The following is a 12269-nucleotide window of genomic DNA, read 5'->3' as shown; positions in this document are numbered from 1 at the left end:
ACGTAAGAAAAAAAAGCCAGCATACCAATAATTTGAAGTGATATCGATTAGCTGATATTCAAATGTAACGCTGAATTTTGTTCTCTTAAAAGAGCAGTATCTAGAAACACCTGCCCTTGGAAAATGCAGACTAGGTTTAATCAGCAGAGAAGCCTTGTATCTCCACGAACACGCTGCCATGATCAGCAGTTAATAGAAACAAAGGGATACCGAGCCATGTTTCAACCTAGAGCTGTCATTTTTGAAAGCAGAGGTTTAAGATAACTACTCTTTACAAGATGACCGATCTATGTGGAGCATGAGCACGATTGTCTCGTATAAAGTTTAACAACAAAAAAAAAAAAAGTAGCGCAAAAGAATGAACCGGACACCTTAGATGTGAAACAACAGTATTTTTTCATTGGTTTCTGTGTTTTCTTCTCTGAACCAACTATGAAAACACGAATGGTGCTGTGACTAAGCCTGCTTAAGAGTGCTGCAGTAAGGACGGTGAGGATATAAAGTTGGACTCTGAATACATGTACTTACTTTCTTGTTCTTCCACTACTTGTACACGAGTAATCAAAAATCATTCCAAATCTGAGGTTTTATTTTCAAAATAGATCCTCATTTCAAGAAAAAGTCTTCTGTACCCCTAGCCTATTTTTAATACACTAATAAAGAACTTACTTCTTCCACGTTTGCAAACCTCTTTCACCACTCTGATTTTAATACCAGCATCGCTTCCCTCCAACATTGTAGGTGTTATTTTAAATCAATTTGGCACAGATTCAGAAGTAGACTCCATCACTCGTTTTTGGTCATCTCCAGCCACGCTGTAATTTAGAGGCCCTCGAACAAGTGCATTGGTACCAGGTTTACGATCCAAGCCATCTTTGCATCATTTAAGCAATTGAACTCATCATGTAGAGAGTCTAAGTCACCAGGTGACATTTCATCCTCTCCCTTAACAGCTGGAACCGAAGAAGCCATTTGCACAGACAAGCCATCAATTTGCTCTTCCAGCAACTGACAGTTTTCTGCTTTCTTCTCTCCATTACCATCTTGGACAGTACTGATACCAGTGTCTGAAAATTAAGAAGGAGCTTAGTAGTGCATATAACTGCAGGATCAAAAAACACAGAAGGACATTATTCTGCATCCCTTCTTGTTGAAAGTACTGTGGAGAGAGTTACTCAGCACTGTCAGATCACTTCAGTAGTTTTATTCACCCTTTGACGCAACCACAGGAATACCTCCTTTTGGGCTGCTACCGTCTCATATGACTGTCGTGAAGTTATTTGCTGTATTCCCATTTCAGTGACTAAAGCAAACTAAAGTTTCCCCTCCTTCCCCCAGTTCCAGCAAATTTTTCTTTCGACTCTGCTGCAACAGGTGGGTAAATTACTATTTGTGAGAAATTTAAAAATTTTTTTTTTTTTTTTTTTTACACACTTTCCTTCCCCACTTCTCCCTTCCCCACTATAGAATACACAAATGAGAATTAAAAGCTGAAATGAAATCCTTGCTACCGCCAAACCATCGTGGTGAAAGGTTTCAGCACTTTTTAGAAACAGTTCCAAATTATTGCTCATTCAGGACTTCGTTACCTATAGCAACAGCCTGTTTGTCTAAGCCGACCAAAGAAATTCAGTCCCAATTAACTCTAAAACTTACGTGTCCTTTTGAATTAACACAGAAAGCACGGAGACCTTTTTTTTTTTTCCTGCACACTATGTCCATTTATGACCACACAAGTTCCTGTACTACAACAACTCCAACACACCTTTATTTGTTGGCATGCCTTTGAGGTTCAGATATGGTGACGGAGATCCAGCAGCACAGGGTGGCCCTTTCCCACCAACATGGTTTGTCACAACAGTGACTGTGGCCGTCGCAATAGCGGCGACGTGCTACGCCTTCTCTCTTTAGTGATGCTGGAGTATTGGGCTCTCCAGGACGCTTGATCTTATTCTGAGGCCCAGCAACAAATTTATCTGCTTCATCTATCATCGTACCCTGAAAAGACTTTTTTTTTTTTTTTTAATATAAGTAAAAAACAATTGCTTCGTCAATTCACTACCAGAGTATTTGCCTCCGTGTTACAATTCAGTTACTTTTCAAATAATGATACAGCAGATAGCAAGACTTCTCCTACCTTCTCATCCTGTTTGAACAGACTGCCAAGTGTATGAAGAAGCCTTTTTGGTTGATCTGGATCAATCTCCCGAAGGGGTGAAGGCATCATTTTCAACTACTCCTGATGATTTCCCCTTTGAGCAACAGGAACGCCGTGAAGGCAGTCTGCAGCAGAACAAGGTATCTAAATTTAGTCTACCTTAAGACTAAGGAAATACAAGCCTCGCATGCTTCCATTTCCAGTGTTAGCATTTAAGATCTAGAAATCACTATTTCCTCCCTCTACAAAACAAAGGAAAAGCAAAAGGCAAATAAAGCCCCTCTTTCCTTTCACCATCACTATAAGAACATCTACTGCATCCTGTTGCACAGGAAAGCTCACCCATGAAACTTAATTTTCAAATTCCAAGCACGCACAACATGTTTTGTGACAGAAGGCAGAAATTTCATTCTTTTCCTTCGGAATCTAGGGAAGGACGACTGACCCAAGAAACGATGCAAAGTCTACTTCCTCTCCCACACCGAGGACAGAAACACTACTTAGGTGAATTAAATAGCTGTACCAGAATATTAATAAATAATTGTGTCCATTTACCTTCATCCTGCCCCACGATATCCCTGTGTGTTTTCAGAAGATTGGTTCTCATTCCGGTTAGCTGATCTAGAAGACTGTGACAAGACATATCATATGCATTTCTGAATGCCCGTGGCTTCAAATCCTAGTTTTATAATAAAACAAGTAACTTTCAGTTAACCCGCGAGTTCTCACGCACAAAGAAATTGCTCTGTGGGCTGTACTACTGTTAACTACTAAAAAAAAAAAAACAAAACAAAAAAAAATTCCAAAACAACTTCAGACATTCTGAACGTATTCTGAAACAACTTTCTTTCCATCTCTCTGGAAAGAGCTTTCCTCCTATCTGTGACAAAGGAAAAAAAAAAAGTTGTGATCGCGGGAGTCGTTACACAAAGCCACACTCTGTGAATTCACTACTACAGTTAAGATCATTTTTAGTCAAAAATACCTCGGCAGCAATGCTATCACTGCAAACATAGTGTTGCCAAAAAAAAAAAAAAAAAAATTCAACTCAAGATACAGGAGAGGGCGAGCTAAAAGCACAAATAACATGACCGATGGAGGCTGCAACAACCACCTGGTAGATGGTTGTCCACAGCCCTCGGATTGCACGGTCGTCTTTCCTGACAAACGAATACTGAAAAAGAAATACTGAATACTTTTCAGAATACTGAAAAGAACAGAAAAGATACACCGTGTGTCCGCAAAAGCCTTCGGGGAGACTACTGAAAGGAAAACCAAACCAAAAAACTAGGAACAGCAAGTGGCGTATACGTCAGTTTTGTTAACAGAGCACCACTAATGTACCAGGAATTTCCACATTCTTCGCCCCTCCTCTACCTTGAAAATGTCACCCAATTCTGTCAGTGTCTTCACCATCAGCATTTATTTATTTATTTCGTTTTTCACGTGGACATCCGAGGAAAACATTGAGTACCCTGTCATCGAGGAAGAAGAGGAGAGGGGGGAAAAAAAAAAAAAAAAAAAAAAAGAGAGATGAGGGGGGAAGAAGCACTGCCATTCCTTTCCTCGGTAATGCGAGCAAAAAGCTCAGGCGCTCAGCAACAACGTGCTTTGAAAGATAAAACACAGAAGAAACTGCACGTTATTTAGTCTCAGCTACAGAGTCACGTGTATTTGTACCTGCTCATTTATTCATCTGCCAGTGTATTTTAGTACAAACGCTACAGAACATAGAAACCGCAAGGTTACTACTACCTTTTGTGACCGACGCGATCTTTGGCAGGAACAGCTATCGAAAAAGAACCAACAAAATCCCCTTCGTCGACAGCCATCCGAACCTTTATCGTCTAACAGCAGTCCCACAAACATCCCCTGGGATGCTCAACTCCTGAAACTTTCTGTTCAACTTGAGGCAGAACAAGCCCTTACCCTGGGCACCTTCACCCAGCTCTCCACTGCTAGCAGAGTAGCACCCTGATACTGTCCAGGACGCGCTGCAGCAGCCTACTCGCTTACGCGTATTTACTGCAGCCTGGTTCGAGACGCGCACAGAGGGACCCACGAAAAATCCACCCTTTCCTTCAGAGAAGTAAATACATACATACATACGGACGACACGGTAAGGAAGAAAAGCTGAACACACAGCATGCGGTCCTTTACCGTGGGGCAGATCCAGCATCAGCACAAGGAGCTTTGGGGCACGTGAGCGATCATCTACACCGGCCATCGCGACAAGCCAAACTCACGCACACGAGCCTCGACCTAAAAACACAGAACACATTAAGTTCCTTTATAGCTTATGGAAGTAACAACCAGCATCTTAGATGCAGTTGGATAGTTGGATTGCATCAGCTTAGGGACTGCCTCCTTCAAAACGCACAGGGGGGTGGGGAAACCAGTCTTGGAAACCTGTTGCCTAACAGGAAGGAGACTGTTGTCTTCTCCTCCATAGGTGACGTTCTTCCAAGCATCGTCCTGCTCCTGGATTTTACCAGCCGCGACGGGATGGTCCTACCGGCGTGAGTCGGGAACGCTTCCCACGGGGTTTCTGTGACACTGAAGTAAGTTTTCCGCAGGTACAAGTAACGCAGCACGAGACGGCAAGGAAGCTAAGGCACCGTCTGCAGCACAGCACGTGTGCGATATTGGGCCTGAGGGGACCAGTCAAAGCCTGCAGTAATCGCTGAACAGGTGGGCAAGCAGGGAGCCCTACGGGAAACAAAGCTCACGTTCTGCAAAGCTCTTTTCCCGTCAAGAAGACGGCCTTTTCTATTCAGCGCATTTACTGAACTTTAGGCTACTTCCCATTCGCTTTGGCAAGTTAGCCTTTGCGTAAGCCAAGAGGTTTTAAACTGCCAAGCACCACTGATGGTTCTTGTTCTCCAACAACAGGGAATTTCAATCAGGGCACTCGTTAACAGGAAAGCCTGGCTCTGTTTCACACAAATCACGTACCTAAACCACGGAGACAGGAGTCTGCAGGAAGAACTCTTTAAAAGGTGAACTTAAAGAGAAGGATACTACTCATTTTTCCACAACTTCTGCAAGGACTGCGGCAAAAAAAGGCTGAACCAGGGACGTCTCTATCATCATCCCCTCTAGAATTCAGCAACTCCATACAGTTATGGGGCAAATACCACAGCTGCAGCGCAAGACAAACAAAGACCTCGAAGGTCACGTTTCTGCCTGCGTACCGAGTTCCGCTGGGAAGACCCCCCACCTCTGGAAAGACCCCCAGCCGCTCAACTCCCAAGCAACGTTGCCACGGCCAGTGCTTACGCAGAGCTTTGCTCTCTCTCGCTGCTCAGTACAGGCCCAAGGCCTCCTTTATTGCACACAGTTCAAGCAAAAAACTCTTGGGACATAACCAAGAGACAGACAGACAGACAGACAGAAATTGCCTCTCACGTCTGTCCTCACTGACCGCAACCAGCGTCCTGGAAAGCCCCGCAAGCACCGGTCTATTCCTAGGACAACTCCGAAAGCTGAGGCGGGACAAAGTTTAGCCTCTCGTACCAAAGACTGAGCAACAGACAGAGCCTGACAGGCCAGTTCATTCTAGGTCTAAGAGGCTACTACGACTCGGCAGGCACTACGTGCCTTCCTTCCCTTTGCGCTTCCCAGCGCCGAGCAGCTCGCGCTTCCGCAAATTCAATGAAGCCTTGGAGCCGGGGCTGCAGGAAGCTTACGAGCACGCCTTGATTCCACCCCGAGGTCGCTGCGACTTACCTGGGCAGTCGGGACGGACGGGCTGCTCTCTCTCCTGAGAACCCTGCGACCGCAGCACGCCAGCTGCGGCTTTCCTCGCTTTACCCGGTGCGCCACCTTCGCTCGGCAACAAACCCCGCAGGGGTCCTAGCGGCGGGGAGCTGCTTCTGCCCCGGTGAACCGCAGCACAAGGAGAGAGCCGGCTGTCAGGACGCAGGGAGAGGAAAGCCTCCGAGGCGCGGCGCGGCGCAGCCCAACGATCAAGCGCAGCGAGGACCCGCGCCCGGCCTCAACACCCCCCGCCCCTCCCGGCCCGACGCTCCGAGGAGGCACCCCCGGAGGCTCTCGCTCGCCTCACCGCCGGCAACCGCGCTCGCCGCCAGCGGCAACCTGCGCCTCCCGGCGCGCACGGCCCGGCCCCGGCCCGGCCCCGGCCCGGCCGCGCAGCCCGGAGCCCACGTGGCCGCCCGGCAGCGCAGAACTACAGCTCCCAGCATGCCTCGGGACGGAGCACTCCAGCCAATCCAGAGGGGCGTCGGCCACGCGCACGCAACGGCACCTCCTCCTGCTGCCCTCTCTGCCCCCCCCCGCCGCCGCAGCCGCCCCCCCTCTCCCCTGTCCCCTCTCCCCCAGCCCCCCGAAGCCGCCCCAGCTCCTCTCGTGCTCCGAGCATCTCCAGCATTTCAGGAACTGGAACCCTGGAACCGCTGACGTCTGGCACGTGTCAGAAACGTGGCAGGAGACGTACTCTGCTGTCGCAAGGCACTTGCAAAGCCGGCCCGACGGCTGAAGCAGACTCACACAGTCCACCGAGCAACTCGGGGCCCCCACTGCTGTCCACTCACCCTCATGCTTCGTTCAAGCTTCCGTGCCTACGCCCTGAGCTACAAGAAACAAAGAGAGAAGGTCACATCCACAATGGATACGCAAACAGTGCGGCACATGCAGAGGACTCAAACACAGAGACCAGAGCCAGACAAATAAAACAAACAAACAAACAAACAAACAAACAAACTGAAGTCCACAAATGCCACAAGGCCATGAATGCATAGCAGCCCCGGCAGGGGTAATGGCAGACATACCCTTTGCAGATGAAAAAGGTGACCCTGCTCAGTCTCCTGGTAATACTGCACCAACACGGTCAAGCCTCTTGTAGCATGTCATCAAGCTGGTTTTAGTCCTCTGGAGAGTTACACAAGTGGGTTGATTCATCTAGAGATTAAAATACAGATCAAACACAGGAGCGTATCCCACCATCCCAAAAAAAAAGTAGAGCCAGCAACCTCTGCTACATATCCCTCTATGAAGTGAATTCCAAGCCCTTAGAATTCCAGAAATCCATAGACTCCAGCCTGCCTAGAGAACCCGGCAACTGACTGAAGGAAAAACAAAGCACTTACCCCCAAAGAGCAGCCCAGAAGGCAGAAGGAGCTCTCTGACGGCATACTTGGGGCTCATATACCTTTTGGTCCCACCCAGCACCCAAACCCAATCACCTGGGAAAGGGGAGGGGCAAAGCACATGAAAGTAGAAAGAGGAGGAGCAGCAGCTGTGGTTTATTTACTTATTTATAAGGCTTAGCTCAACAGCATGCAGAGGGCAGACAGGAGAACTGGGGTGTTTCTAGAAGCAACAATCCCCATGCTTTCGCTGCAGCTTTGAATATTGAAAGGACAACACAACCAAGCAAGTAACTGAAGCTTTTTCAGCTCGAATTAGCTCAAACTTTTATTTACGCAGAAAGAAAAATCTAGGAGCAGAACAGATTATACGCCAACAAAATCAATTCCGTTCCACTCGCAGCAAAAATCACTTACTTCAGCAGGCTATCTGAGAACCAAAAGGCTATGCTGATGGGTCAAAACACACTACAGGACACTGGGGCCGGGCCCTCCGCTGCACCCACTTAAAACCCATCCCTACACTCACCAAGGTGCAACCCCAACCCGAACACAGACGCAGCATTTCAGCCTCAACACAGTTTCCAGAACTGCTGGAAAGCAAGCTTCATCCTCAGCGAGGCGTGCTCAGGCTGCACAGGAGGGGGCTTCGGGCACCTCTTTGCCTACCGAAGAAGACCGCCATCAGCACCTGCTTTGTTCCGATCCTAAAGGCTAACATCACAGCCCACGTCGCCTGGGACACCTGATAAACAGAAGAGAAAGCAGCCATACCGTTTTCAAGCCGTCCCTGCACGTGTCGCTCCTCGATGATCTGCAACCTCTTCTCAAATCCTCAACCGCTTCTGTGGAGAGCCTGCCATGGCACCTGCAAAGCAAGACCCTTCGCAGTCACCTCGTGCTACTTGGCAGTTCTGCTCCAATCCAGCTCACAAACAGCCCGCCCTTCCCGTGCTGCTCTTCAGAGTGCAGCTTGGCCCCTCTGAGCCTGTGCGACACACCTGTGAAACAAAAAGAAAAGCATAGGCTGAAGCAGCATCCAAAGCCACAGCACAGCTGGGACAGTTACTCTCATCTGCTCCCTAACCTCTGCTCCCTCACCTGCCCTCGAGGCAGATGCTTCCATCTGCTCTCTTAGGCCAGCTACAACACCCCTGAAATATCAACAGGATTTTTACTGTACTTTGTGCAGTTAAGTAACTGCAGTGACAACTGCACCCCTAAAGTACCTGCTACATCTGTTCATCGCTCACCTTGCCAAAAGCAGCTCCGGTCAAGTCCCGCGTTGTACACTGTGTTTCAGCTTTAACAAATGAAAACGGTCACAAGATAATCATTCAGCTGCCAGCATTAGCACCCATCCCTCAACAACACAAAGGGACCCCGTTTACAATATTATCATTTCAAAACAGCAGCCCCCATACCTCAGCACACCTCAGGAGTAGACCAAGCCAGTCACCGAGCTGCCTACGGAGCGCTGAACAGTTCCGGAAGGAGCTCTTTCCTGTGACTGGTTCCTCCAAAGGTTTACACTCTACTGGGGACAGGACAGAAATAAAAATAAAAGTTTCAAAAACCCCTTATCTGTAAGCTTTCAAGATTCCACAGACCTCCTCCTCAAGCACACCGTTCAAGCACTATGCGAGCAGCTGCTCACAAGCAGCTCAACTCTTCCCCCCCACACGCACATCTGACAAACACCACAGAGATGACTGTGCCTGCTGCCCTTCAGTACGTGCGCAGAGGCAGACCAGATGTCTTCGCCAACACAGTCCGGACAATGTATTAGCACACCCATGCACTGCCACGTTAGCTGTCATCACTAACTGCCAGGCAGGACAGCTCCAGACCAAACACATACACACACAGCCACGCCACAAACACTACAAACAAAACACACAACACAAGGCGCAAGAAAAAGTGACCCCCGGAGGGAAGCCCTATGGCAACAGCAAGTCACAACAGGTGCTCTGCACCAGACCCAAGGAGAGACTCAAATGTCACGACACGCGACTGGAAGACACTGCCAGAACTGGGGTGATGGAGGCCTAAAAAGCCTTCCTTCAAGACAAGAGACCAGAAGGATGGGGACTGAAAACCCCATATGATTCAAAGATCGAAGCCGAAATTCCTTTAAGCGGTATATTCTTTATTGCAGCGCTGGATGCACGGGGGGATCTCTCCACCTATCGTGCATACCCAAAGCAGAAAGCAGTCTTGAATTTATACAATCAATCTATCAATATTCTACCGGCGCCTATACATATTCATTGCCTACCCCCGCCTTCCCTCGCTTCTCATGCTAATTAGCCTTTTGGCACCTTGCGCCTGAGTAGAGCCTCCCAAGAACTGTGGGCAGGGGCCTTTGGGACGTGGGCAGGGGTCTTTGGGAGGAAGACCCCGAGTCTTCCTCACATTGTACTTTTCACCTTTGGTCAGGAATCCGCTGAGTTGGCATGTTTCTTAACCGCAAGAGCTGGCTGTTGCTAATTCTTCCCTTTGTTGTGTCTTTATAATGAATTCCAACGTCCAGTTTTGAGATTTATAGTCCTTACATTTGTTTCTCTGTCCGTCTGCCGCTTCCTTATCGTGAGTTCCGGTGTCTTGTTTCGAGATATACAGTCCTTGTCTGGGGACTGTCCTTGCCTCCCCAATACCTCCTTAATCACATAAGACGACGCTTAGGAAATCAATTCCCAAGCAAGAGCTCCTGATGCGGCCCAGATGACTTCCACAAGAGCGAGGATGGAAACAGATGCGATCTCAAACCGAATATGATGCACGAGACCTGAAACAGAACTGCACTTCAAGCAGCGACTGCAAGACAAGAAGTGCTCGGATCAGAGCCACGATGACAAAACAAGCACTGAGGCCCTTCAGCACCGCTACCAAGTCGCCTGTCTGGTCTGTCCAGTGTAAAAAGCTAGAAGGATATCAAGACCCGAGAAGCACAGAACAGACATTGCAGAAGCAACACTACAGGACAGACGAACAGAAGGAAACTGTCCTGCCTGGCGCACGCACTCACGCTACAAAATAATCCCGCTGCTTCTATTAGCCTGGTGACCCAGCCACAAGCAGCCTGAACGTGACCCAGCCTGAACCACCCTCGCAGCGGCACCAAGTATTTTCAGCCAGCTGGCTCCACGCTGCTCTGGCTCCCAGCTCCCATTAGCCACCCCAGATATGCAAATACCAGGTGCCCCCCAACTTAGCTCTCAGGTTGCTGCATGGTAAATTCCCTCCGCCTCAAGAAATACACAGGCACTGGTCGTCATCTTAGTCAATTGCCAGGCTCATCACCAGCTGCAAAAACAGAGTACCAGCATTCACTAGCATGCCGGTCATGATGCCCACCTTCTCCACAATGCTGACTACTGCTGATGCAACATACAACTATGCTCACCTGTTCCTCTCCAAATCCAAGCTCCAACACTGCAACCAGTATCATCCACACCACCTGGGAAAACAAAGGGATTAAATGATCGTTGCGTTCACAACACATCACCCAATGGTGTGTTTTTTTTGTTGTTGTTGTTTTTGTTATTGTTGTTTTTTGTGTGTGTGTTTCCTGTATTTATTTATTTTTTAGTCTGCTTTAGCTCAACGGCATGCAGAGTGCAGACAAGAAAACTGGGGTGTTTCTAGAAGCAACAATCCCCACGCTTTTGCTGTAGCTTTGAATATTAAAAGGACAATACGACCCAGCAAGTAACTGGAACTTTCTTACCTGGAATTAGCTCAAACTTTTCTTCACATTGAAAGAAAAATCTAGGAGCAGAACAGATTATACACCAACAAAATTGAGTCCATTTCATCCCCAGAAAAAAAATCACATGCTCTCATCCCCTCCTGTACCTCAGCCGCTTGCCTACCCCACGTGGCACACGCTTCCATCTGTTCTCTTTACCCACTTATAGCACCTCTAAAAGGCAAACTGGAATTTTACTCTATTGGCTGTAGGAAAATAACTGCAGTGACAACCGCGCCCCAAACTGAGCCAGCAGCCCCTACTAAACATCCCTCTCCTAAGTGAATTCCAAGCACTTAAAATCCAGAAATCCATAGACTCCAGCCTGCCTAAACAACCCTGCAACGGACAGAAGGAAAAACAAAGCACTGTCCCCAAAAGAGCAGCCCAGGCAGAAGGAGCTCTCTGATGGCATGCCTGGGGCTCATATAGCATTTAGCCCCGCCCAGCACCCAAACCCAATCACCTGGGAAAGGGGAGGGGCAAAGCACATGAAAGTAGGAAGAGAGCAAAAGGAGCAGCTGTGTTTTGTTTTGTTTTGTTTTCCTTTCCTTTCCTTTGTTTTTTAAAATCTGTTTTATCTCAAAAACATTCAGAGAGCAGACAAGAGACCTGTGGTGTTTCTAGAAGCAAAAATCCCCTTTTGCTTTTGCTGCAGCTTTTAATGTTGAACTGATAACGGCACCAAGCAAGTAACTGAAACTTCTTCAACTGGAATTAGTTTAAACACGCTCACCGTCATCTGCAAACACAGAGAACCAGCATTCACTAGCCCTAACCCTAACCCCAACCCTCACCCTAAACTCTAACCCTAGCCCCAGCCCTAGTCCCTAAGCCCAACCCTGGTTCCCGAGAACTTCATTTCCAGGCATGCTCTGGGCGCTCAACATGGCCTCCCGGAGGTCCGGAGTCCCAGAACTACATTGCCCGGCATGCTCCGGGCACCCAACATGGCCTCCCGGAAGTTCGGAGTCCCAGAACTACATCTCCCGGCATGCTCCGGGCAGTCAACACGGCCTACCGGAAGCCTGGTGCCGGAAAACTACACCTACCAGAATTCCCTGGACAGCCAGCACGGCCAATCAGAGGCCGAGTTTTCGAGAACTACATTTAACAGCGCTCACTGTAACCCTAGCCCTTCCCGCCCTTACACAAAAAAGCCTCAAGCCCTATCCCTAAACATCCTCGAAACCCCTACGGACCTAACCCAAACTATTTACCACACTAAACCCCTGAAGTCCTATGCCTAAAA

The 12269-nt window shown here is 48.3% G+C and overlaps 3 long non-coding RNA genes across 5 annotated transcripts; all 3 read right to left on the bottom strand.

The window, feature by feature from the left end:
- Positions 1-377: 377 nt before the first annotated feature.
- On the bottom strand, positions 378-6428 carry LOC311430487. Of its 2 annotated transcripts, XR_014688841.1 has the most exons (5): positions 5888-6428; positions 4319-4420; positions 2714-2787; positions 2138-2283; positions 378-1067 (listed from the first exon to the last, which is right to left on the bottom strand). It is a non-coding gene; the product is annotated as an uncharacterized lncRNA (long non-coding RNA). The 2 variants fall into 2 exon arrangements; XR_014688842.1 differs by lacking the exon at positions 4319-4420.
- Positions 6429-7001: 573 nt separating this feature from the next.
- Positions 7002-8814, bottom strand: LOC311430486. 2 transcript variants are annotated; one of them, XR_014688839.1, is made up of 5 exons: positions 8691-8814; positions 8520-8569; positions 8041-8134; positions 7796-7931; positions 7002-7078 (listed from the first exon to the last, which is right to left on the bottom strand). It is a non-coding gene; the product is annotated as an uncharacterized lncRNA (long non-coding RNA). The 2 variants fall into 2 exon arrangements; XR_014688840.1 differs by lacking the exon at positions 7002-7078 and having other exon boundaries at positions 7557-7931.
- Positions 8815-9394: 580 nt separating this feature from the next.
- On the bottom strand, positions 9395-11443 carry LOC311430484. Its single transcript, XR_014688837.1, has 3 exons — positions 10997-11443; positions 10673-10726; positions 9395-10572 (listed from the first exon to the last, which is right to left on the bottom strand). It is a non-coding gene; the product is annotated as an uncharacterized lncRNA (long non-coding RNA).
- Positions 11444-12269: the final 826 nt, after the last annotated feature.

The sequence above is a fragment of the Aythya ferina genome (genome assembly GCF_964211825.1).
Source record: "Aythya ferina genome assembly, chromosome: 1".
In the NCBI taxonomy this organism is placed as follows: Eukaryota; Metazoa; Chordata; class Aves; order Anseriformes; family Anatidae; genus Aythya; species Aythya ferina.
This window is presented reverse-complemented; position numbering and strand designations above follow the sequence as displayed.